Raw genomic sequence first — 27458 nt, forward strand, 5'->3', positions numbered from 1 at the left:
GGTCAGGTGGTGTGGTGGGTCAGGTGGTGTGGTGGGTCAGGTGGTGTGGTGGGCCAGGTAGTGTGGTGGGCCAGGTAGTGTGGTGGGCCAGGTAGTGTGGTGGGCCAGGTAGTGTGGTGGGTCAGGTGGTGTGGTGGGTCAGGTGGTGTGGTGGGTCAGGTGGTGTGGTGGGTCAGGTGGTGTGGTGGGTCATGTGGTGTGGTGGGTCAAGTGGTGTGGTGGGTCAGGTGGTGTGGTGGGTCAGGTTGTGTGGTGGGTCAGGTGGTGTGGTGGGTCAGGTGGTGTGGTGGGTCAGGTGGTGTGGTGGGTCAGGTGGTGTGGTGGGTCAGGTGGTGTGGTGGGTCAGGTGGTGTGGTGGGTCAGGTGGTGTGGTGGGCCAGGTAGTGTGGTGGGCCAGGTAGTGTGGTGGGCCAGGTAGTGTGGTGGGCCAGGTAGTGTGGTGGGTCAGGTGGTGTGGTGGGTCAGGTGGTGTGGTGGGTCAAGTGGTGTGGTGGGTCAGGTGGTGTGGTGGGTCAGGTGGCGTGGTGGGTCAGGTGGTGTGGTGGGTCAGGTGGTGTGGTGGGTCAGGTGGTGTGGTGGGTCAGGTGGTGTGGTGGATCAGGTGGTGTGATGGGTCAGGTAGCGTGGTGGGTCAGGTAGTGTGGTGGGTCAGGTGGTGTGGTGGGTCAGGTGGTGTGGTGGGTCAGGTGGTGTGGTGGGTCAGGTGGTGTGGTGGGCCAGGTAGTGTGTTGGGCCAGGTAGTGTGGTGGGTCAGGTGGTGTGGTGGGTCAAGTGGTGTGGTGGGTCTGGTGGTGTGGTGGGTCAGGTGGTGTGGTGGGCTGGGTGGTGTGGTGGGCCAGGTAGTATGGTGGGTCAGGTAGTGTGGTGGGCCAGGTAGTGTGGTGGGCCAGGTAGTGTGGTGGGCCGGGTGGTGGTGGTGGGCCAGGTAGTGTGGTGGGTCAGGTGGTGTGGTGGGCCAGGTAGTGTGGTGGGTCAGGTGGTGTGGTGGGCCGGGTGGTGGTGGTGGGCCAGGTAGTGTGGTGGGTCAGGTGGTGTGGTGGGCCAGGTAGTGTGGTGGGTCAGGTGGTGTGGTGGGCCGGGTGGTGGTGGTGGGTCAGGTGGTGTGGTGGGCCAGGTAGTGTGGTGGGTCAGGTGGTGTAGTGGGCCAGGTAGTGTGGTGGGCCAGGTAGTGTGGTGGGCCAGGTAGTGTGGTGGGCTGGTTTGTGTGGTGGGCCAGGTAGTGTGGTGGGTCAGGTAGTGTGGTGGGCCAGGTAGTGTGGTGGGCCAGGTAGTGTGGTGGGCCAGGTAGTGTGGTGGGTCAGGTAGTGTGGTGGGCCAGGTAGTGTGGTGGGCCAGGTAGTGTGGTGGGCTGGGTGGTGTGGTGGGCCAGGTGGTGTGGTGGGCTGGGTGGTGTGGTGGGCCAGGTAGTGTGGTGGGCCAGGAAGTGTGGTGGGCCAGGTTGTGTGGTGGGCTGGGTTGTGTGGTGGGCCAGGTAGTGTGGTGGGTCAGGTAGTGTGGTGGGCCAGGTAGTGTGGTGGGCCAGGTAGTGTGGTGGGCCGGGTGGTCTGGTGGGCCAGGTAGTGTGGTGGGCCAGGTAGTGTGGTGGGCCAGGTAGTGTGGTGGGCCAGGTAGTGTGGTGGGCCAGGTAGTAATGTGGGCCGGGTGGTGTGATGGGCCAGGTAGTGTGGTGGGCCGGGTGGTGTGGTGGGCCAGGTAGTGTGGTGGGCCAGGTAGTGTGGTGGGCCAGGTAGTGTGGTGGGCCGGGTGGTGTGGTGGGCCAGGTAGTGTGGTGGGCCAGGTAGTGTGGTGGGCCAGGTAGTGTGGTGGGCCAGGTAGTGTGGTGGGCCAGGTAGTGTGGTGGGCCAGGTAGTGTGGTGGGCCGGGTGGTGTGGTGGGCCAGGTAGTGTGGTGGGCCAGGTAGTGTGGTGGGCCAGGTAGTGTGGTGGGCCGGGTGGTGTGGTGGGCCAGGTGGTGTGGTGGGTCAGGTGGTGTCGTGGGCCAGGTAGTGTGGTGGGTCAGGTGGTGTGGTGGGTCAAGTGGTGTGGTGGGTCAGGTGGTGTGGTGGGTCAGGTGGTGTGGTGGGTCAGGTGGTGTGGTGGGTCAGGTGGTGTGGTGGGTCAGGTGGTGTGGTGGGCCAGGTAGTGTGGTGGGTCAGGTGGTGTGGTGGGTCAGGTGGTGTGGTGGATCAGGTGGTGTGGTGGGCCAGGTAGTGTGGTGGGTCAGGTGGTGTGGTGGGTCAGGTGGTGTGGAGGGTCAGGTGGTGTGGTGGGTCAGGTAGTGTGGTGGATCAGGTGGTGTGATGGGTCAGGTAGCGTGGTGGGTCAGGTAGCGTGGTGGGTCAGGTGGTGTGGTGGATCTGGTGGTGTGGTGGGTCAGGTAGTGTGGTGGGTCAGGTAGTGTGGTGGGTCAGGTGGTGTGGTGGGTCGGGTGGTGTGGTGGGTCAGGTGGTGTGGTGGGTCAGGTGGTGTGGTGGATCAGGTGGTGTGATGGGTCAGGTAGCGTGGTGGTTCAGGTAGCGTGGTGGGTCAGGTAGTGTGGTGGGTCAGGTGGTGTGGTGGGTCAGGTGGTGTGCTGGGTCAGGTGGTGTGGTGGGTCAGGTGGTGTGATGGGTCAGGTAGTGTGGTGGGTCAGGTGGTGTGGAGGGTCAGGTGGTGTGGTGGGTCAGGTGGTGTGGTGGGTCAGGTGGTGTGGTGGGTCAGGTTGTGTGGTGGGTCAGGTGGTGTGGTGGGTCAGGTAGCGTGGTGGGTCAGGTAGCGTGGTGGTTCAGGTAGCGTGGTGGGTCAGGTAGTGTGGTGGGTCAGGTGGTGTGGTGGGTCAGGTGGTGTGCTGGGTCAGGTGGTGTGGTGGGTCAGGTGGTGTGATGGGTCAGGTAGTGTGGTGGGTCAGGTGGTGTGGTGGGTCAGGTGGTGTGGTGGGCCAGGTAGTGTGGTGGGTCAGGTGGTGTGGTGGGTCAGGTGGTGTGGTGGATCAGGTGGTGTGGTGGGCCAGGTAGTGTGGTGGGTCAGGTGGTGTGGTGGGTCAGGTGGTGTGGAGGGTCAGGTGGTGTGGTGGGTCAGGTAGTGTGGTGGATCAGGTGGTGTGATGGGTCAGGTAGCGTGGTGGGTCAGGTAGCGTGGTGGGTCAGGTGGTGTGGTGGATCTGGTGGTGTTGTGGGTCAGGTAGTGTGGTGGGTCAGGTAGTGTGGTGGGTCAGGTGGTGTGGTGGGTCGGGTGGTGTGGTGGGTCAGGTGGTGTGGTGGGTCAGGTGGTGTGGTGGATCAGGTGGTGTGATGGGTCAGGTAGCGTGGTGGTTCAGGTAGCGTGGTGGGTCAGGTAGTGTGGTGGGTCAGGTGGTGTGGTGGGTCAGGTGGTGTGCTGGGTCAGGTGGTGTGGTGGGTCAGGTGGTGTGATGGGTCAGGTAGTGTGGTGGGTCAGGTGGTGTGGAGGGTCAGGTGGTGTGGTGGGTCAGGTGGTGTGGTGGGTCAGGTGGTGTGGTGGGTCAGGTTGTGTGGTGTGTCAGGTGGTGTGGTGGGTCAGGTAGCGTGGTGGGTCAGGTAGCGTGGTGGGTCAGGTGGTGTGGTGGATATGGTGGTGTTGTGGGTCAGGTAGTGTGGTGGGCCAGGCAGTGTGGTGGGTCAGGTGGTGTGGTGGGTCGGGTGGTGTGGTGGGTCAGGTGGTGTGGTGGGTCAGGTGGTGTGGTGGATCAGGTGGTGTGATGGGTCAGGTAGCGTGGTGGTTCAGGTAGCGTGGTGGGTCAGGTAGTGTGGTGGGTCAGGTGGTGTGGTGGGTCAGGTGGTGTGCTGGGTCAGGTGGTGTGGTGGGTCAGGTGGTGTGATGGGTCAGGTAGTGTGGTGGGTCAGGTGGTGTGGAGGGTCAGGTGGTGTGGTGGGTCAGGTGGTGTGGTGGGTCAGGTGGTGTGGTGGGTCAGGTTGTGTGGTGGGTCAGGTGGTGTGGTGGGTCAGGTTGTGTGGTGGGTCAGGTGGTGTGGTGGGTCAGGTGGTGTGGAGAGTCAGGTGGTGTGGTGGGTCAGGTGGTGTGGAGAGTCAGGTGGTGTGGTGGGTCAGGTGGTGTGGTGGGTCAGGTGGTGTGCTGGGTCAGGTGGTGTGGTGGGTCAGGTGGTGTGATGGGTCAGGTAGTGTGGTGGGTCAGGTGGTGTGGAGGGTCAGGTGGTGTGGTGGGTCAGGTGGTGTGGTGGGTCAGGTGGTGTGGTGGATCAGGTGGTGTGGAGGGTCAGGTGGTGTGCTGGGTCAGGTGGTGTGGAGGGTCAGGTGGTGTGGTGGGTTAGGTAGTGTGGTAGGTCAGGTAGTGTGGTGGGTCAGGTGGTGTGGTGGGTCAGGTGGTGTGCTGGGTCAGGTGGTGTGGTGGGTCAGGTGGTGTGATGGGTCAGGTAGTGTGGTGGGTCAGGTGGTGTGGAGGGTCAGGTGGTGTGGTGGGTCAGGTGGTGTGGTGGGTCAGGTGGTGTGGTGGGTCAGGTGGTGTGGAGGGTCAGGTGGTGTGGTGGGTTAGGTAGTGTGGTAGGTCAGGTAGTGTGGTGGGTCAGGTGGTGTGGTGGGTCAGGTGGTGTGCTGGGTCAGGTGGTGTGGTGGGTCAGGTGGTGTGATGGGTCAGGTAGTGTGGTGGGTCAGGTGGTGTGGAGGGTCAGGTGGTGTGGTGGGTCAGGTGGTGTGGTGGGTCAGGTGGTGTGGTGGGTCAGGTGGTGTGGAGGGTCAGGTGGTGTGGTGGGTCAGGTGGTGTGGAGGGTCAGGTGGTGTGGTGGGTCAGGTGGTGTGGTGGGTCAGGTGGTGTGGAGGGTCAGGTGGTGTGGTGGGTCAGGTGGTGTGGTGGGTCAGGTAGTGTGGTGGGTCAGGTGGTGTGGTGGGTCAGGTGGTGTGGTGGGTCAGGTAGTGTGGTGGGTCAGGTGGTGTGGTGGGTCAGGTGGTGTGGTGGGTCAGGTGGTGTGGTGGGTCAGGTGGTGTGATGGGTCAGGTAGTGTGGTGGGTCAGGTGGTGTGGTGGGTCAGGTGGTGTGGTGGGTCAGGTGGTGTGGTGGGTCAGGTGGTGTGGTGGGTCAGGTTGTGTGGTGGGTCAGGTGGTGTGGTGGGTCAGGTGGTGTGGAGGGTCAGGTGGTGTGGAGGGTCAGGTTGTGTGGTGGGTCAGGTGGTGTGGTGGGTCAGGTGGTGTGGTGGGTTAGGTAGTGTGGTAGGTCACGTGGTGTGGTGGGTCAGGTGGTGTGGTGGGTCAGGTGGTGTGGTGGTTCAGGTGGTGTGATGGGTCAGGTGGTGTGGTGGGTCAGGTGGTGTGGTGGGTCAGGTTGTGTGGTGGGTCAGGTGGTGTGGAGGGTCAGGCGGTGTGGTGGGTCAGGTGGTGTGGAGGGTCAGGTGGTGTGGTGGGTCAGGTTGTATGGTTCAACAAGTGGTGTGGTGGACCAGGTAGAGTGTTAAACCATATGGTGTCATAGGGTAGGTGTATTGGTCCATTTCAATACATCATCATAATAGATAAACTACCACAATAGACGAACAACTACAACAGACGAACCACCACAACAGATGCACCACCACAGTGCACCACCATCAAAAGAATATCATCTGTGGCATATGCTAGACTGGCCAACATAAGAACTGCCTTCAGAAACTTGTGTAAGGAATCTTTCAGAACCCTGTATACCACTTATGTAAGACCAATCCTGGAGTATGCAGCTCCAGCCTGGAGTCCATACCTAGTTAATCACAAGACAAAGTTAGAGAAGATTCAGCGGTATGCCACCAGGCTCGTCCCGGAACTGAGAGGATTGAGCTACGAGGAAAGGCTAAAGGAGCTGAACCTCACATCCCTGGAAAACAGAAGAGTAAGAGTAGACATGATAACCACCTACAACATTCTCAGGGGAATTGACAGGGTGGACAAAGACAAACTCTTCAGCACGGGTGGGACACGAACAAGGGGACACAGGTGGAAACTTAGTACCCAGATGAGCCACAGAGACGTTAGAAAGAATTTTTTCAGTGTCAGACTAGTTAATAAATGGACTGCACTAGGAAGTGATGTGGAGGAGGCTGACTCCATACACAGTTTCAAATGTAGATATGATAGATCCCATTAGGCTCAGGAATCTGTACACCAGTTGATTGACAGTTGAGAGGCGGGACCAAAGAGCCAAAGCTCAATCCCGCAAGCACAATTAGGTGAGTACAATTAGGTGAGTACAGTAGATGAACCACCACAACAGACGAACCACCACAATAGACGAACCGCCACAATTGATGAACCACCACAATAGATGAACCACCACAATAGACGAACCACCACAACAGACGAACCACCACAATAGATGAACCACCACAATAGACGAACCACCACAACAGACCAACCACCACAATAGATGAACCACCACAACAGACCAACCACCACAATAGATGAACCGCCACAATTGATGAACCACCACAATAGACGAACCACCACAATAGACGAACCACCACAACAGACGAACCACCACAACAGACCAACCACCACAATAGATGAACCGCCACAATTGATGAACCACCACAATAGATGAACCACCACAATAGATGAACCGCCACAATTGATGAACCACTCATTTTACTACGTAAAGAACATGAGTAACCAAAGCCAAGAACCCTCTCGGATAAACGCTCATATAAGATAGCGAAGTCACAGAGAAGTCAAGAAATAACCTCACCGCTACCAAACAGAATGGATGTGTGAGGGGAGAGAAGCGGGAAGTGAAGGCGGAGAGGGGGGAAGAAAATTGGGAAGAGATAAGTGATGTAGGGAAGAGGACACTGCAATAGAACGTATGCCGGGGGAGGAAAAAAAGAGGTGAGAAAAGTGGGAGGAGAGGAAGAGGAGGTGAGAGTATCACCAACACAAAACGAAAACAAAGAGAGCCTTACCTCTTGTTTGGTTTCGTAGTCAAGTGGCGCCCGAAGGGAGAGTCGACCGGTCGTGGGGTGGAGCCAGAAGTGGCCCCCTTCGTTACCTTCCGTTATGACGAACACCGGAGAATCTCCTGTGGAAGACCAACACAAACACTCAGTCAAAGGTTTCAATTACAACATCAACAATATTGTTGTTTAAAAGCCTGAAGGTTGATTGTCAAGGTTTGTCTGGCTAGGTGAGAGCCGCGAGTGGGGAGCCTCTCTCGCCGTCCCGACAATACTCTCTGCTGTTGTCGGTAAATAACACACATCTGTATCTCACTGCATCACGCTCTCTCTCGTCCAAACCTGTCGCAGCTGTTCTCTTAAATATTCATTCTGTGTTTCATATACAACTTTCTTCCCTGCAGATTTATGTTTTCCATGACGCTCGCGTCGCGCTGTAAGGATCTGCATGGTGTTCACCCCCAGCTGTAGGGATCTCCATGGTGTTCGCCCCCAGCTGTAGGGATCTGCATGGTGTTCACTCCCCGCTGTAAGGATCTCCATGGTGTTCGCCCCCAGCTCTAGGGATCTGCATGGTGTTCGCCCCCAGCTGTAAGGATCTCCATGGTGTTCGCCCCCAGCTCTAGGGATCTGCATGGTGTTCGCCCCCAGCTGTAAGGATCTCCATGGTGTTCGCCCCCAGCTGTAGGGATCTGCATGGTGTTCGCCCCCAGCTGTAAGGATCTGCATGGTGTTCGCCCCCAGCTGTAAGGATCTCCATGGTGTTCGCCCCCAGCTCTAGGGGTCTGCATGGTGTTCGCCCCCAGCTGTAAGGATCTCCATGGTGTTCGCCCCCAGCTGTAGGGATCTGCATGGTGTTCGCCCCCAGCTGTAGGGATCTGCATGGTGTTCGCCTCCCGCTGTAAGGATCTCCTTGGTGTTCGCCTCCCGCTGTAAGGATCTCCACGGTGTTCGCCTCCCGCTGTAAGGATCTCCACGGTGTTCGCCTCCCGCTGTAAGGATCTCCATGGTGTTCGCCTCCCGCTGTAAGGATCTCCACGGTGTTCGCCTCCCGCTGTAAGGATCTCCACGGTGTTCGCCTCCCGCTGAAAGGATCTCCATGGTGTTCGCCTCCCGCTGTAAGGATCTCCATGGTGTTCGCCTCCCACTGTAGGGATCTGCATGGTGTTCGCCCCCAGCTGTAAGGATCTCCATGGTGTTCGCCCCCAGCTGTAGGGATCTGCATGGTGTTCGCCTCCCGCTGTAAGGATCTCCATGGTGTTCGCCTCCCGCTGTAAGGATCTCCACGGTGTTCGCCTCCCGCTGTAAGGATCTCCACGGTGTTCGCCTCCCGCTGTAAGGATCTCCACGGTGTTCGCCTCCCGCTGTAAGGATCTCCACGGTGTTCGCCTCCCGCTGTAGGGATCTCCATGGTGGTCGCCTCCCGCTGTAAGGATCTCCATGGTGTTCGCCTCCCGCTGTAAGGATCTCCATGGTGTTCGCCTCCCACTGTAAGGATCTCTATGGTTTACGTGGGATTGAAAGACCAACGTCATGGAAGTCCGACAATTACAGCGTCTGAAATTGTTTTAGATGTCCCTAAAGAGAAATATAACAAAGCAATTGTGGCCGGCTTTTATAGCAGACTGTAAGCGTTTGCTGTAGTTTACAAACTTGCAGCAACTGTAATGAGTTTGTGAGTTTCGAGGACGCAACACGGTGGTTTCACTAGTTCTGTCATATCTTTTCAAGCACCTCAACTCACTCAATAACGGTCCACGCCCAAACCTGTCAATGGGGTGCATCAATTCTCAAGTGTCCTCTTATGTCGGTGATCATTTTTATTGTAATGAACGTGTAAAGAATATAATGTAATGAACATCCTCATTAACACTTAATAAAGTGTTAATGAGGATTAATTAGAGTAATACCTCCATTATATTGCCGCGGGGGCGCGCGAGAAGGTAAAACGTGCCGGGTGAAGTGAAAGACACTTCGTTCTTAAGATAGCACCAAACAAATGAAAGAAAAACTATCACAGAAAGAGAAGAAATATGAAAGAAGCAGGAAGTTAGTGGCTGCACTCAACCAGGGTAACAAGAGCTTGGAACAATCCTATCACTGATACAAACGAACGACACAATTAATGTTTTATTAATGTTTGTGTAGCCTATATGACACAAGTCATATATATGGCTTAACACATCAGACGACTCAAAAGAACAGTGCGATGGCTTAAGAAATTGTCAAAGAATGGTTGTTTACATGAAAATTACACAAAATATAAGGTAATGATGCCAAGGAAAAAGATTAGGTAAGAAAAAGATTAATCTGGAGAAAGATATCTTGCCAAACATATTTCGATAGTAGCACATCAAAAAGTGGGGACCTTCAGCAACATGTGCAACACTAGCCAACGAAAAATCTGCATTAAGGAACCGTGGCAAGTAATCATTCAGACAGCTTTTCCTCCACATGTGATAGACCAGTTCGACAACATGAAGAACTAACGTGGTGCTCCAATCGAGGCAAGCGCTCAACCACAGTAGAGAGAACCATGAGGTGTGCCACCAAGCTGACCCTCAGCTGGAATACAGGAGTTACAAGACTTTACATCATGTCAATAGAGGACAAAGGAGCGAAAACAATGCTGATACATGATTTCGATTAGGAAAATATTCGTAAGAAATCGTCAAAGGTCTTTGACGTGTGTAGGGGAAGAACTATGGAACAGAGTGGTTAACAAAGTCTTAAAATGAGTCACAGAGATAAAAAAAAAAATTATTCAATCGGAGAGAATCATAATAGTTTGCTTCAGTTAGAGATTGTCAGGATAGTTTGCTTCAGTGGGAGATTGTCAGGGTAGTTTAACAGTTAAATACACTAGGGACATTAGGTAGATACAGAGGACAATTCCGAACAGAACCATTGGGTCTGGCAACGTGTATAATAAGAGAGGTGAGAACCAAAGGTGGGACCCATGAACTGAGGCTCAACATCAGCAAAAGCGACAGAGCCAATGATCCTGGCTTCTCTATCTGAGTATCATCCTTTATTGTTTCTTCCTGCTCTTACGTTATCGAGCTGCCTTTATTACAGTTATCCTTCTTTATTACACCCACCTGCCTTGTTACACCCACCTGCCTTGTTACACCCACCTGCCTTGTTACACCCACCTGCCTTGTTACACCCTCCTGCCTTGTTACACCCACCTGCCTTGTTACACCCACCTGCCTTGTTACACCCTCCTGCCTTGTTACACCCACCTGCCTTGTTACACCCACCTGCCTTGTTACACCCACCTGCCTTGTTACACCCACCTGCCTTCATTACACCCACCTGCCTTGTTACACCCACCTGCCTTGATACACCCACCTGCCTTCATTACACCCACCTGCCTTGTTACACCCACCTGCCTTGTTACACCCACCTATCTTGTTACACCCACCTGCCTTGTTACACCCACCTGCCTTGTTACACCCACCTGCCTTCATTACACCCACCTGCCTTGTTACACCCACCTGCCTTGTTACACCCACCTGCCTTCATTACACCCACCTATCTTGTTACACCCACCTGCCTTGTTACACCCACCTGCCTTGTTACACCCACCTGCCTTGTTACACCCACCTACCTTGTTACACCCACCTGCCTTGTTACACCCACCTGCCTTGTTACACCCTCCTGCCTTGTTACACCCACCTGCCTTGTTACACCCACCTGCCTTGTTACACCCACCTGCCTTCATTACACCCACCTGCCTTGTTACACCCACCTGACTTGTTACACCCACCCGCCTTGTTACACCCACCCGCCTTGTTACACCCACCTGCCTTCATTACACCCACCCGCCTTGTTACACCCACCTGCCTTGTTACACCCACCTGTCTTGTTACACCCACCTGTCTTGTTACACCCACCTGTCTTGTTACACCCACCTGCCTTGTTACACCCACCTGTCTTGTTACACCCACCTGCCTTGTTACACCCACCTGCCTTGTTACACCCACCTGCCTTCATTACACCCACCTGCCTTGTTACACCCACCTGCCTTGTTACACCCACCTGCCTTGTTACACCCACCTGCCTTCATTACACCCACCTGCCTTGTTACACCTACCTGCCTTGTTACACCCACCTGTCTTGTTACACCCACCTGTCTTGTTACACCCACCTGTCTTGTTACACCCACCTGTCTTGTTACACCCACCTGCCTTGTTACACCCACCTGCCTTGTTACACCCACCTGCCTTGTTACACCCACCTGCCTTGTTACACCCACCTGCCTTCATTACACCCACCGGCCTTGTTACACCCACCTGCCTTGTTACACCCACCTGCCTTGTTACACCCACCTGCCTTGTTACACCCTCCTGCCTTGTTACACCCACCTGCCTTGTTACACCCACCTGCCTTGTTACACCCACCTGCCTTGTTACACCCACCTGCCTTGTTACACCCACCTGCCTTGTTACACCCACCTGTCTTGTTACACCCACCTGCCTTGTTACACCCACCTGCCTTGTTACACCCACCTGCCTTGTTACACCCACCTGCCTTGTTACACCCACCTGCCTTCATTACACCCACCTGCCTTGTTACACCCTCCTGCCTTGTTACACCCACCTGCCTTGTTACACCCACCTGCCTTGTTACACCCACCTGCCTTGTTACACCCTCCTGCCTTGTTACACCCACCTGCCTTGTTACACCCACCTGCCTTGTTACACCCACCTGCCTTGTTACACCCACCTGCCTTGTTACACCCACCTGCCTTGTTACACCCACCTGCCTTGTTACACCCACCTGCCTTGTTACACCCACCTGCCTTGTTACACCCACCTGCCTTCATTACACCCACCTGCCTTGTTACACCCACCTGCCTTGTTACACCCACCTGCCTTGTTACACCCACCTGCCTTGTTACACCCTCCTGCCTTGTTACACCCACCTGCCTTGTTACACCCACCTGCCTTGTTACACCCACCTGCCTTGTTACACCCACCTGCCTTCATTACACCCACCTGCCTTGTTACACCCACCTGCCTTGTTACACCCACCTGCCTTGTTACACCCACCTGCCTTGTTACACCCACCTGCCTTGTTACACCCACCTGCCTTGTTACACCCACCTGCCTTGTTACACCCACCTGCCTTGTTACACCCACCTGCCTTGTTACACCCACCTGCCTTGTTACACCCACCTGCCTTGTTACACCCACCTGCCTTGTTACACCCACCTGCCTTGTTACACCCACCTGCCTTGTTACACCCACCTGCCTTGTTACACCCACCTGCCTTGTTACACCCACCTGCCTTGTTACACCCACCTGCCTTGTTACACCCACCTGCCTTCATTACACCCACCTGCCTTGTTACACCCACCTGCCTTGTTACACCCACCTGCCTTGTTACACCCACCTGCCTTGTTACACCCACCTGCCTTGTTACACCCACCTGCCTTGTTACACCCACCTGCCTTGTTACACCCACCTGCCTTGTTACACCCACCTGCCTTGTTACACCCACCTGCCTTGTTACACCCACCTGCCTTGTTACACCCACCTGCCTTGTTACACCCACCTGCCTTGTTACACCCACCTGCCTTGTTACACCCACCTGCCTTGTTACACCCACCTGCCTTGTTACACCCACCTGCCTTGTTACACCCACCTGCCTTGTTACACCCACCTGCCTTGTTACACCCACCTGCCTTGTTACACCCACCTGCCTTGTTACACCCACCTGCCTTGTTACACCCACCTGCCTTGTTACACCCACCTGCCTTGTTACACCCACCTGCCTTGTTACACCCACCTGCCTTGTTACACCCACCTGCCTTGTTACACCCACCTGCCTTGTTACACCCACCTGCCTTGTTACACCCTCCTGCCTTGTTACACCCACCTGCCTTGTTACACCCACCTGCCTTGTTACACCCACCTGCCTTGTTACACCCACCTGCCTTCATTACACCCACCTGCCTTGTTACACCCACCTGCCTTGTTACACCCACCTGCCTTGTTACACCCACCTGCCTTGTTACACCCACCTGCCTTGTTACACCCACCTGCCTTGTTACACCCACCTGCCTTGTTACACCCACCTGCCTTGTTACACCCACCTGCCTTGTTACACCCACCTGCCTTGTTACACCCACCTGCCTTGTTACACCCACCTGCCTTGTTACACCCACCTGCCTTGTTACACCCACCTGCCTTGTTACACCCACCTGCCTTGTTACACCCACCTGCCTTGTTACACCCACCTGCCTTGTTACACCCACCTGCCTTGTTACACCCACCTGCCTTGTTACACCCACCTGCCTTGTTACACCCACCTGCCTTGTTACACCCACCTGTCTTGTTACACCCACCTGTCTTGTTACACCCACCTGTCTGGTTACACCCACCTGCCTTGTTACACCCACCTGCCTTGTTACATCCACCTGCCTTGTTACACCCACCTGCCTTCATTACACCCGCCTGCCTTGTTACACCCACCTGCCTTGTTACACCCACCTGCCTTGTTACATCCACCTGCCTTGTTACACCCACCTGCCTTCATTACACCCGCCTGCCTTGTTACACCCACCTGCCTTGTTACACCCACTTATCTTGTTACACCCCCCTGCCTTGTTACACCCACCTGCCTTGTTACACCCACCTGCCTTGTTACACCCTCCTGCCTTGTTACACCCACCTGCCTTGTTACACCCACCTGCCTTGTTACACCCACCTGCCTTCATTACACCCACTTGCCTTGTTACACCCACCTGCCTTGTTACACCCACCTGCCTTGTTACACCCACCTGCCTTGTTACACCCACCTGCCTTGTTACACCCACCTGCCTTGTTACACCCACCTGCCTTCATTACACCCACCTGCCTTGTTACACCCACCTGCCGTGTTACACCCACCTGCCTTGTTACACCCACCTGCCTTGTTACACCCACCTGCCTTCATTACACCCACCTGCCTTGTTACACCCACCTGCCTTGTTACACCCACCTGCCTTGTTACACCCACCTGCCTTGTTACACCCACCGGCCTTGTTACACCCACTTGCCTTCATTACACCCACCGGCCTTGTTACACCCACCTGCCTTGTTACACCCACCTGCCTTGTTACACCCTCCTGCCTTGTTACACCCACCTGCCTTGTTACACCCACCTGCCTTGTTACACCCACCTGCCTTGTTACACCCACCTGCCTTCATTACACCCACCTGCCTTGTTACACCCACCTGTCTTGTTACACCCACCTGCCTTCATTACACCCACTTGCCTTGTTACACCCACCTGCCTTGTTACACCCACCTGCCTTGTTACACCCACCTGCCTTGTTACACCCACCTGCCTTGTTACACCCACCTGCCTTCATTACACCCACCTGCCTTGTTACACCCACCTGCCTTGTTACACCCACCTGCCTTGTTACACCCACCTGCCTTGTTACACCCACCTGCCTTGTTACACCCACCTGCCTTCATTACACCCACTTGCCTTGTTACACCCACCTGCCTTGTTACACCCACCTGCCTTCATTACACCCACTTGCCTTGTTACACCCACCTGCCTTGTTACACCCACCTGCCTTGTTACACCCACCCGCCTTGTTACACCCACCTGCCTTCATTACACCCACCTGCCTTGTTACACCCACCTGCCTTGTTACACCCACCTGCCTTGTTACACCCACCTGCCTTGTTACACCCACCTGCCTTGTTACACCCACCTGCCTTCATTACACCCACCTGCCTTGTTACACCCACCTGCCTTGTTACACCCACCTGCCTTGTTACACCCACCTGCCTTGTTACACCCACCTGCCTTGTTACACCCACCTGCCTTCATTACACCCACCTGCCTTCATTACACCCACCTGCCTTGTTACACCCACCTGTCTTGTTACACCTACCTGCCTTGTTACACCCACCTGCCTTGTTACACCCACCTGCCTTGTTACACCCACCTGCCTTGTTACACCCACCTGCCTTGTTACACCCTCCTGCCTTGTTACACACACCTGCCTTGTTACACCCACCTGCCTTGTTACACCCACCTGCCTTCATTACACCCACCTGCCTTTTTACACCCACCTGCCTTGTTACACCCACCTGCCTTGTTACACCCTCCTGCCTTGTTACACACACCTGCCTTGTTACACCCACCTGCCTTGTTACACCCACCTGCCTTCATTACACCCACCTGCCTTGTTACACCCACCTGCCTTGTTACACCCACCTGCCTTGTTACACCCACCTGCCTTGTTACACCCACCTGCCTTGTTGCACCCTCCTGCCTTGTTACACCCACCTGCCTTGTTACACCCACCTGCCCAACATAAGCTTCAGAGTCTTAATTCCAACTTCCCACTCACTTCCGGTCCACTTAACACTTTGCGCCAACTTAGGACAATAAAGGAGACGCGGTGAAGACGCTTCAGGACCCCGGGTCCAGGAACTGTGAGGAGCCACGGCGGGAAGTTTCTATATATTTTTCTCCCTGGGTTAAGACGATAGTCAGTCAGTGTGAGGAAGTCCGTCGCACCTGCGCGGCTCCTTCTCAGACACGAGGGAAGGACACTGAGGAGATAACATTCTCTAGCAAAAGCCATTGTACTGACCTATGTTGGTTTCCTTAGTGTAGACACTAAGGAAACCAACAAAGGAATGTGCCTCAATGCCAATTTCTACACTAAGGAAACCAACATAGGAATGTGCCTCAATGCCAATAGTGACTGCCCAGACAGGTACAAGAGGAGTGTTGTCAACGCTTACGTCGACCAAGCTCTCAGCCACAGCTCAGGTTGCAAGCAAGTCGATAAAGAACTCTGTAGGGTAAGGCAGGTCCTAGTCAACAACAGCTTCTCTAACGGTTTCGTTGAAGACATCATAAATAGAAAGGTGAAACGCCATGAAACCTCTGAAGAGTCAATCACACAACACTTATACCCCCTATTAGACTATTTTACAGGAACTTCTTTTCGACGCCTCATAAAACGGAGGAAAGGGTCCTGAAAGAAATTGTTGATAGGAACGTTATCCCTACAGACAAAAATCAGAAAATACAATTGACAATTTATTATAAAACCAAAAAACGGCTAATCTACTCATGAAAAACTCTCCAGAGACCAAGCAGAACGCCTTAAAAGAGACCAGCGTCGTCTATGCCTTCAAATGCCCACTTGGGGACTGTAAACCTTAAAAACTCAGTATATAGGCAAGACAACAATGTCTCTTTCCAGGCAAATAACAATGCATAAGCAACAGGGCTCCATCAAGGAACATATAATCTCTTCTCACAACCAAATCATCACCAGAGAAATCTTAACACACAACACAGAAATCATCGATAGGTACATTGATAGCAGGCGGATCGACATAAGCGAGGCACTACTCATCAAAAAGTCAACACCAGCAATTCACAGCCAATTAATGCACAACTATATTCTACCCACTTCAAGACCTGAACCAATATGGAAGCAACAAGAGGAAGTATGGGCCAATAGGCTTTCTGCAGTTCTCATATCTAATTAATACCCATTGTTTTGTGTTCGATTGATTGATTGATTGATTGATGAAGATTAAGCCACCCAAAAGGTGGCACGGGCATGAATAGCCCGTAAGTGGTGGCCCTTTTGAGCCATTACCAGTATCAAGAGCTGATACTGGAGATCTGTGGAGGTGCGACTGCACCCTATGTGACGGGAGATATCTCCCGTGACTTGATGATGATTGATGATTGATGAAGATTAAGCCACCCAAGAGGTGGCACGGGCATGAATATCCCGTAAGTGGTACAATTTTTTTTTCTCAGTATTCTGAGTTTGCATTTAACCATCAAGCTGTTATCGTGGGGGAGGATACTGCTTCACAGTCTTTATGAGGGTGTCCAGCTGCTGAACACCTTTGTTGACCAGGAGAGTGGCTGTGTTGATGGCTTCAGGGTGGCAACTGCATGATTCAGGAACTCTTAAAGCTCTTCTAAGGTCATTGGTTGCTTCACATTCCAGAAGATAGTGATGTAATGGCTTTTCTGTGACAGTTTGTCAGAAGTTTTGTGTTTGTCATAAGTTTGTTCACCTCACCCAAAATTTTTCTACCATATCATCTCACCCAAAATGAGTATATATTCGATGAATCTGTGTGTAAATTAAGTCTTTGAAAATGTAATAAGCATTACGAAACACGTTCAGGTGTCAGACCATTAAAAAATGAATTTTGGAGAATTGATATTTTTATTACCACCGACAGTGAAGAAAAACATAAGAAATATTGAGAAAATTAGTGTTAGAATTATTAATCTTACCTTTTCAGTCATATTCAACACATATGTATATATGTATATATATATATATATATATATATATATATATATATATATATATATATATATATATATATATATATATATATATATATATATATATATATATATATATATATATATATATATTAACAATCTTTGGACAACACCCACCAGTGGGACTCGAACCCAGAAAGCACAACTACCTTCCAGTAGCTGCCATAACTAGTATGCTTTAACCCACTACACCATCAGACCCTACAAAAGAAGTAGAGACTTCGAGATATATATATACATCTCAAATATCTCCACTTCCCGAGGGCACCAGATGAGTGTGGGGTTAGTCTGCATTTTTCGTCAAGCCACTGTCAATGTGAGAGAACTCGTGTCCAGCTTATAAGCCTATACTTGCATAAACCACAAGTGAAGATTAACAATCTTTGGACAACACCCACCAGTGGGACTCGAACCCAGAAAGCACAACTACCTTCCAGTAGCTGCCATAACTAGTATGCTTTAACCCACTAGACCATCAGACCCTACAAAAGAAGTAGAGACTTCGAGATATATATACATATCAAATATCTCCACTTCCCGAGGGCACCAGATGAGTGTGGGGTTAGTCTGCATTTTTCGTCAAGCCACTGTCAATGTGAGAGAACTCGTGTCCAGCTTATAAGCCTATACTTGCATAAACCACAAGTGAAGATTAACAATCTTTGGACAACACCCACCAGTGGGACTCGAACCCAGAAAGCACAACTACCTTCCAGTAACCGCCATAAGTAGAATGCTTTAACCCACTACACCATCAGACCCTACAAAAGAAGTAGAGACTTCGATATATATATACATCTCAAATATCTCCACTTCCCGAGGGCACCAGACGAGTGTGGGGTTAGTCTGCATTTTTCGTCAAGCCACTGTCAATGTGAGAGAACTCGTGTCCAGCTTATAAGCCTATACTTGCATAAACCACAAGTGAAGATTAACAATCTTTGGACAACACCCACCAGTGGGACTCGAACCCAGAAAGAACAACTACCTTCCAGTAGCTGCCATAACTAGTATGCTTTGACCCACTACACCATCAGACCCTACAAAAGAAGTAGAGACTTCGAGATATATGTACATCTCAAATATCTCCACTTCCCGAGGGCACCAGATGAGTGTGGGGTTAGTCTGCATTTTTCGTCAAGCCACTGTCAATGTGAGAGAACTCGTGTCCAGCTTATAAGCCTATACTTGCATAAATCACAAGTGAAGATTAACAATCTTTGGACAACACCCACCAGTGGGACTCGAACCCAGAAAGCACAACTACCTTCCAGTAGCTGCCATAACTAGTATGCTTTAACCCACTACACCATCAGACCCTACAAAAGAAGTAGAGACTTCGAGATATATATACATCTCAAATATCTCCACTTCCCGAGGGCACCAGATGAGTGTGGGGTTAGTCTGCATTTTTCGTCAAGCCACTGTCAATGTGAGAGAATTCGTGTCCAGCTTATAAGCCTATACTTGCATAAACCACAAGTGAAGATTAACAATCTTTGGACAACACCCACCAGTGGGACTCGAACCCAGAAAGCACAACTACCTTCCAGTAGCTGCCATTACTAGTATGCTTTAACCCACTACACCATCAGACCCTACAAAAGAAGTAGAGACTTCGAGATATATATACATCTCAAATATCTTCACTTCCCGAGGGCACCAGATGAGTGTGGGGTTAGTCTGCATTTTTCGTCAAGCCACTGTCAATGTGAGAGAACTCGTCTCCAGCTTTTAAGCCTATACTTGCATAAACCACAAGTGAAGATTAACAATCTTTGGACAACACCCACCAGTGGGACTCGAACCCAGAAAGCACAACTACCTTCCAGTAGCTGCCATAACTAGTATGCTTTAACCCACTACACCATCAGACCCTACAAAAGAAGTAGAGACTTCGAGATATATATACATCTCAAATATCTCCACTTCCCGAGGGCACCAGATGAGTGTGGGGTTAGTCTGCATTTTTCGTCAAGCTACTGTCAATGTGAGAGAACTCGTGTCCAGCTTATAAGCCTATACTTGCATAAACCACAAGTGAAGATTAACAATCTTTGGACAACACCCACCAGTGGGACTCGAACCCAGAAAGCACAACTACCTTCCAGTAGCTGCCATAACTAGTATGCTTTAACCCACTACACCATCAGACCCTACAAAAGAAGTAGAGACTTCGAGATATATATACATCTCAAATATCTCCACTTCCCGAGGGCACCAGATGAGTGTGGGGTTAGTCTGCGTTTTTCGTCAAGCCACTGTCAATGTGAGAGAACTCGTGTCCAGCTTATAAGCCTATACTTGCATAAACCACAAGTGAAAATTAACAATCTTTGGACAACACCCACCAGTGGGACTCGAACCCAGAAAGCACAACTACCTTCCAGTAGCTGCCATAACTAGTATGCTTTAACCCACTACCCCATCAGACCCTACAAAAGAAGTAGAGACTTCGAGATATATATACATCTCAAATATCTCCACTTCCCGAGGGCACCAGATGAGTGTGGGGTTAGTCTGCATTTTTCGTCAAGCCACTGTCAATGTGAGAGAACTCGTGTCCAGCATATAAGCCTATACTTGCATAAACCGTTGTTGACTAGGAATTGGAGAAGCCGTTGTTGACTAGGAAATGGTTTCGTTGAACACACACACACACACACCCACACACACACACACACACACACACACACACACACACACACACACACACACACACACACACACACACACACACACACACACACAGGGGGCCTCGTAGCCTGGTGGATAGCGCGCAGGACTCGTAATTCTGTGGCGCGGGTTCGATTCCCGCACGAGGCAGAAACAAATGGGCAAAGTTTCTTTCACCCTAAGTGCCCCTGTTACCTAGCAGAAAATAGGTACCTGGGAGTTAGTCAGCTGCCACGGGCTGCTTCCTGGGGTGTGTGTGTGTGTGGTGTGGGAAAAAAAAAAGTAGTTAGTAAACAGTTGATTGACAGTTGAGAGGCGGGCCGAAAGAGCAAAGCTCAACCCCCGCAAAAACACAACTAGTAAACACAACTAGTAAACACACACCCGCACACACACACACACACACACACACACACACACACACACACACACACACACACACACACACACACACGTTCAACCCGAGTAAATGCAAAGTAATGAAACTAGGCGGTGGAAACAGGAAGCCAGACACAGGATACAGAATAGGAGATGAAGTACTTAATGAAACGGACAGAGAGAAAGATCTAGGAGTTGATATCACACGAAACCTGTCTCCTAAAGCCCACATAAAAAGAATAACGTCTGCGGCATATGCGAGGCTGGCTAACATCAGAACAGCGTTCAGGAACCTTTGTAAGGAATCATTCAGAATCTTGTACACCACATATGTAAGACCAATCCTGGAGTATGCGGCCCAGCATGGAGCCCGTACCTTGTCAAACACAAGACGAAGCTGGTAAAAGTCCAGAGGTATGCCACTAGACTAGTTCCAGAACTAAGAGGCATGAGTTACGAGGAAAGGCTGCGGGAAATGCACCTTACGACACTAGAAGACAGAAGAGTAAGGGGAGACATGATCACAACCTACAAAATCCTCTTGGGAATCGACCGGGTAAACAAGGATAAACTATTCAACACTAGTGGGACGCGAACAAGGGGGCACTGGTGGAAACTGAGTACCCACATGAGCCACAGGGACGTTAGAAGGAACTTTTTCAGTGTCAGAGTAGTTAACGGATGGAATGCACTAGGCAGTGATGTGGTGGACGATGACTTCATACACTGTTTTAAATGTAGATATGATAGAGCCCAGTAGGCTCAGGAATCTGTACACCAGTTGATTGACTGTTGAGAGGCAGGAACAAAAAGCCAAAGCTCAACCCACGCAAGCACAAATAGGCGAGTACACACACACACAGTTTTCGAGCTGCCAGGTATGTGCTACGTGGAGAGACTACGGGAATTGAACCTCACTTCGTTGTATGACAGAAGAGTTAGGGGGGACATGATCACCACATTCAAGATTTTCAAGGGAATCGACAGGTTAGATAAAGACAGACCATTTAACACAAGGGGCATACTCACTAGGGGACACAGGTGGAAACTGAGTGCCCAAATGAGCCACATAGATATTAAAAAGAACTTTTTTAGTGTCAGAGTGGTTGACAAATGGAATGCATTAGGAAGTGATGTGTTGGAGGCTGACTCTATACACAGTTTCAAGTGTAGATATGATAGTGGCCAATAGGCTCAGGAACCTGTACACCTGATGATTGACGGTTGAGAGGCGGGACCAAAGAGCCAGAGCTCAACCCCCGCAAGCACAATTAGGTGAGGACACACACACACATACACACACACAATAACACTCTCAGAAACAAAGCTAACGAAAACCATAACAAATGCAGTGTTCCAACAGGAATATTATGTTATGAGGAAAGAGAGGGAAGGAAGAGGTGGTGATGGTGTAACTCTGCTGGTAAGAAAGGGCTGGGACTTTGAGGAGATGGTTATTCAGGGCTGTGATGGTTTCAGTGACTACATAACAGGTACCATAACAACTAGAGGATAAAAAATTATAGTCGTTGTAATATATAATCCACTACCAAATGACGGAAGACACAGACAGGAATATGATAGAAACAACATGGCCACAATTAACATAATACACAGACCAGCTTCTGTTGCAAGCAAGAATTGATCTGGACTACTAATTATGAGAGACTTCAACAACGGGAAAATAGACTGGGAGAACGGGAATCCGCATGGAGGACCAAAAACATGGAGAGCTAAGCTGATGGACGTGGCAACAAGACACTTTCTAAGCAGCACATCAAGGAACCAACAAGAATTAGAGAAGATGAACCAGCAATGCTCGATCTGATATTTAACCTAAATTAGTGGGATATAAGGAAAGTTAAGATAGAAGCACCCTTGAGAATGAGTGACCACAGCGTATTAAACTTTGAGTACCTGGTAGAGCTAGGAATTATCTTCCCCCAAAAAGAACTAGGAAACAAAAGGCTGGCTTACCGGAAGGGGAAATATGAGGATATGAAACGTTTCCTAAGGGAAATACCTTGGCTCATAAACCTCAGAGCTATGTCTGAACAAGATATGATGGACTATGTCACCCAAAAGTGTCAGGAGGCAGTAAACAGGTTCATCCCGTCCCACACGGAAAAATTCGAGTGGCAAAAGAAGAATTCATGGTATAATAAGGCATGTATGAAAGGAAAGGGACTGAACAAAAAAGCGTGGAGGAAATTCCGGAATAACAGAATACCAGAAAGCAGAGAGAAATACCAGAGAACAGGAATGAGTCTGTTAGGGTGAGAAGAGAAGCAGAGAAAAATTATGAAAATGATATAGCAAACAAAGCCAAGACCGAACCTAAGCTACTCCATAGTTACATCAGGAGGAAAACAACAGTGAAAGAACAGGTAATGAAACTAAGAACAGGCGAGGACAGGTATACAGAGAATGACCAAGAGGTGTGTGAATAACTCAACAAGAGGTTCCTGGAGGGCTTCACAATAGAAAAAGGTGAGGTCACTGTGCTAGGAGAAAAGGAAGTAAACCAGGCGGCCTTGGAAGGGTTCGAAATTACGAGTGAGGAGGTCAAGAGACACCTGCTGGATCTGGATGTTAGAAAGGTTGTTGGTCCAGACGGGATCTCAAGATGGGTACTGAAAGAGTGTGCAGAGGCACTTTGCTTGTCACTCTCCATAGTGTATAGTCGGTTATTGGAGACGGGAGACCTACAAGAAATATGGAAGACGGCGAATGTGGTCCCAATATACACAAAGGGCGACAGGCAAGAGGCACTGAACTACAGCCCAGTGTCCTTGACTTGTATACCATGCAAGGTGATGGAGAAGATCGTGAGAAAAAACCTTATAACACATCTGGAGAGAAGGGACTTCGTGACAAATCGACAACATGGATTCAAGGTTGGTAAATCTTGCCTAACTGACTTAATAGAATTCTACGACCAGGTGACAAAGATTAAGCAAGAAGGAGAAGGCTGGGCGAACTGCATTTTTTGGAATGTCAAAAAGCCTTTTACACAGTACCGCATAAGAGGCTGGTACATAAGCTGGAGAGACACGAAGGTGTAGCTGGTAAGGTGCTCCAGTGGATAAGGGAGTATCTAAGCAATAGGAAGCAGAGAGTTATGGTGAGGAGTGAGACCTCGGATTGGCGTGAAGTCACCAGTGGAGTCCCACAGGTCTCTGTACTCGGTCCTATCTAGTTTCTGATAAATGTAAATGATCACCCGGAGGGTATATTTTCATTTCTCTCAATGTTTGCTGACGATGCCAAAATTATGAGAAGGATTAAGACAGAGGAGGACTGCTTGAGGCTTCAAGAAGACCTAGACAAGCTGAAGGAATGGTCGAACAAATGGTTGTCAGAGTTTAACCCAAGCAAATGTAATGTAATGAAAATAGGCGTAGGGAGCAGGAGGCCAGATACAAGGTATCATCTAAGGAGATAAAATTCTTCATAAGTCAGAGAGAGAAAAAGACTTGGGGGTTAACATTACGCCAGACCTGTCCCCTGTAGCCCATATCAAGAGGATAACAACAGCGGCATATGCATGGCTGGCCCGCATAAGAACGGCATGTAGAAACTTGTGTAAAGAATCATTCAGAACTTTGTAAACAACATATGTCAGGCCAATCCTGGCGTATGCAGCCCCAGCATGGAGTCCATATTTAGTCAAGGATAAGACCAAACTGGAAAATGTTCAAAGGTTTGCCACCAGACTAGTACCCGAGCTGAGAGGTATGAGCTACGAGGAGACGCTACGGGAATTAAACCTCACTTCGCTGGAAGACAGAAGAGTTAGGGGGGACATGATCACCACATGCAAGATTCTCAAAGGAATTGATAGGGTAGATAAAGACAGGCTATTTAACACAACGGGCACATGCACAAGGGGACACAGGTGGAAACTGAGAACCCAAATGAGCCACAAAAATATTAGAAAGAACTTTTTTAGTATCAGAGTGGTTGACAAATGGAGTTCATTAGGAAGTGATGTGGTGAAGGCTGACTCCATACTCAGTTTCAAGTGTAGATATGATAGAGCCCAATATTCTCAGGAACCTGTAAACCTGTTGATTGACTGTTGAGAGGCGGGACCAAAGAGCCAGAGCTCAACCCCCGCAAGCACAATTAGGTAAGTACACACACACACACACACACACACACACACACACACACACACATATAAGGGGCCTCGTAGCCTGGGGGATAGCGCACAGGACTCGTAATTCTGTGGTGCGGGTTCGATTCCCGCACGAGGCAGAAACAAATGGACAAAGTTTCTTTCACTCTGAATGCCCCTGTTACCTAGTAGTAAATAGGTACCTGGGAGTTAGTCAGGTGTCACGGGCTGCTTCCTGAAATGTGTGTGTGTGGTGTGAAAAAAAAAAAAGTAGTTAGTAAGCAGTTGATTGACAGTTGAGAGGCGGGCCGAAAGAGCAAGGCTCAACCCCCGCAAACACAACTAGGTGAAACACACACACACACACACACACACACACACACACACACACACACACACACACACACACACACACACACACACACACACACACACACACACACACACACACACACACACACGTGAAATAAGTTCTTGAATATGTTGCCCCGACGTCGAGTCCCAGCTCAAAAAGCATCATAGAGAAACTTAAAAAGGCACAAAACTTTGTAACGAGGCTCGTCCAGGCACTACGCCGGATGGACTATGAAGAATGGCTGAAGGAACTAGTCATAACGACGCTAAAATAGGGAGAGTAGAGAGAGATCACCTGATAGAGACAAAATAATGACGTAATGAATAGATTGAATTAATTTAATGAATAACAATAGAACGAGAGAACATGGACGAAAGCAGGAGACGTAGATAAGGTTAAGAAATGTAAGACAATGCTAATCAGTCTGTTCTTGTCTGTCAAGGCTATTCACCTGAGTACTGAGTATTTTATATGTGGTGATCATATCATCCCGGTTCCTTCTCTCTTCCAATGGCGTGATGTTTACATTTTACAAACTTTTCTCTTAACTCACAATTCTAAATTCTAAACTCTAGGAATACTAGTCTTGTAGAATAACTCTGAACTTTACCCAGCTTCATTTTGTAATTATGGAGATAAGACCTCCACACACACACACACACACACACACACACACACACACACACACACACACACACACACACACACACACACACACACACACACACACACACACACACACACACACACACACACACACACACACACACACACACACACACACACACACAGGCGGGATCCAAGAGTCAATGATCGATCCTGCAAGCACAAATGGGTGAGTACACACACACAAAGGGGACGTTGTTGAGTACAGGGGGCCGTGGGTGAGTCGACAGCGCTTGGGACTCGTAAAACCAGGGTCCGGGTTCGATCCCGGGCTCCAGCGGAAAAAGATGGTCAGAGTTTCTTTCACCCTGATGCGCCTGTTACCTAGCAGTAAATAGGTAAATATATAAAAATAAACATCAGAGGTCCAAGGTTGTTCAACGTCCTCCCAGCAAGCATAAGAAATATTGCCGGAACAACCGTGAACATTTTCAAGAGGAAACTAGATTTATTCCTCCAAGGAGTGCCGGACCAACCGGGCTGTGGTGGGTATGTGGGCCTGCGGACCGCTCCAAGCAACAGCCTGGTGGACCAAACTCTCACAAGTCAAGCCTGGCCTCGGGCCGGGCTTGGGGAGTAGAAGAACTCCCAGAACCCCATCAACCAGGTATCAAAAAGGTACTCCCAGGGTACCAGCCAGATGTTCCGAGCTGCTTCCTGGGATTGTGTGTGTGTGTGTGTGTGTGTGTGTGTGTGTGTGTGTGTGTGTGTGTGTGTGTGTGTGTGTGTGTGTGTGTGTGTGTGTGTGTGTGTGTGTGTGTGTGTGTGTGTGTGTGTGTGTGTGTGTGTGTGTGTGTGTGTGTGTGTGTGAGTGTGTGTGTGTGTGCGTGTGTGTGTGTGTGTGTGTGTGTGTGTGTATATGTGTGCGTGTGTGTGTGTGTGTACTCACCTATTTGTACTCACCTATTTGTGCTTGCGGGGGTTGAGCTTTGGCTCTTTGGTCACGCCTCTCAACTGTCAATCAACTGGTGTACAGATTCCTGAGCCTACTGGGCTCTATCATATCTACATTTAAAACTGTGTATGGAGTCAGCCTCCACCACATCACTGCCTAGTGCATTCCATCCGTTAACTACTCTGACACTGAAAAAGTTCCTTCTAACGTCTCTGTGGCTCATGTGGGTACTCAGTTTCCACCTGTGTCCCCTTGTTCGCGTCCCACCAGTGTTGAATAGTTTATCCTTGTTTACCCGGTCGATTCCTCTGAGGATTTTGTAGGTTGTGATCATGTCTCCCCTTACTCTTCTGTCTTCCAGTGTCGTAAGGTGCATTTCTCGCAGCCTTTCCTCGTAACTCATGCCTCTTAGTTCTGGGACTAGTCTAGTGGCATACCTTTGGACTTTTTCCAGCTTCGTCTTGTGCTTAACAAGGTACGGGCTCCATGCTGGGGCCGCATACTCCAGGATTGGTCTTACATATGTGGTGCACAAGATTCTGAATGATTCCTTACACAGGTTCCTGAACGCTGTTCTGATGTTAGCCAGCCTCGCATATGCCGCAGACGTTATTCTTTTTATGTGGGCTTTAGGAGACAGGTTTGGTGTGATATCAACTCCTAGATCTTTCTCTCTGTTCGTTTCATTAAGTACTTCATCTCCTATTCTGTATCCTGTGTTTGGCCTCCTATTTTCACTGCCTAGTTTCATTACTTTACATTCACTCGGGTTGAACTTCAACAGCCATTTGTTGGACCATTCACTCAGTCTGTCTAGGTCATCTTGTAGCCTCCTACTATTGTCCTCAGTTTCAATCCTCCTCATAATTTTTGCATCATCGGCAAACATTGAGAGAAACGATTCTATACCCTCTGGAAGATCATTTACATATATCAGAAACAGTATAGGTCCAAGGACTGACCCCCGCGGTTCTCCACTCGTAACGTCTCGCCAGTCTGAGACCTCACCCTTACACTGACTCGTTGTCTCCTGTTACTTAGGTACTCCTGTATCCAACGGAGTACCTTCCCTTTCACTCCAGCCTGCATCTCCAGTTTTTTTCACTAGCCTCTTGTGTGGCACTGTATCAAAGGCTTTCTGACAATCCAAAAATATGCAAAAATATGTGTGTGTGTGTGTG

The 27458-nt window shown here is 50.4% G+C and overlaps 1 long non-coding RNA gene across 1 annotated transcript in view; it reads right to left on the minus strand.

The window, feature by feature from the left end:
- The window catches only part of LOC138373386 (uncharacterized), a 97528-nt gene extending 90563 nt beyond the window's left edge, over positions 1-6965 (minus strand). Inside the window, exon 1 of the long non-coding RNA XR_011231164.1 lies at positions 6850-6965. This is a non-coding gene — a long non-coding RNA (uncharacterized lncRNA). The remainder of the gene's footprint in view (positions 1-6849) is intronic.
- Between the last annotated feature and the right edge of the window lie 20493 nt (positions 6966-27458).

Source organism: Procambarus clarkii, chromosome 42, assembly GCF_040958095.1.
Source record: "Procambarus clarkii isolate CNS0578487 chromosome 42, FALCON_Pclarkii_2.0, whole genome shotgun sequence".
Lineage (NCBI taxonomy): Eukaryota > Metazoa > Arthropoda > Malacostraca > Decapoda > Cambaridae > Procambarus > Procambarus clarkii.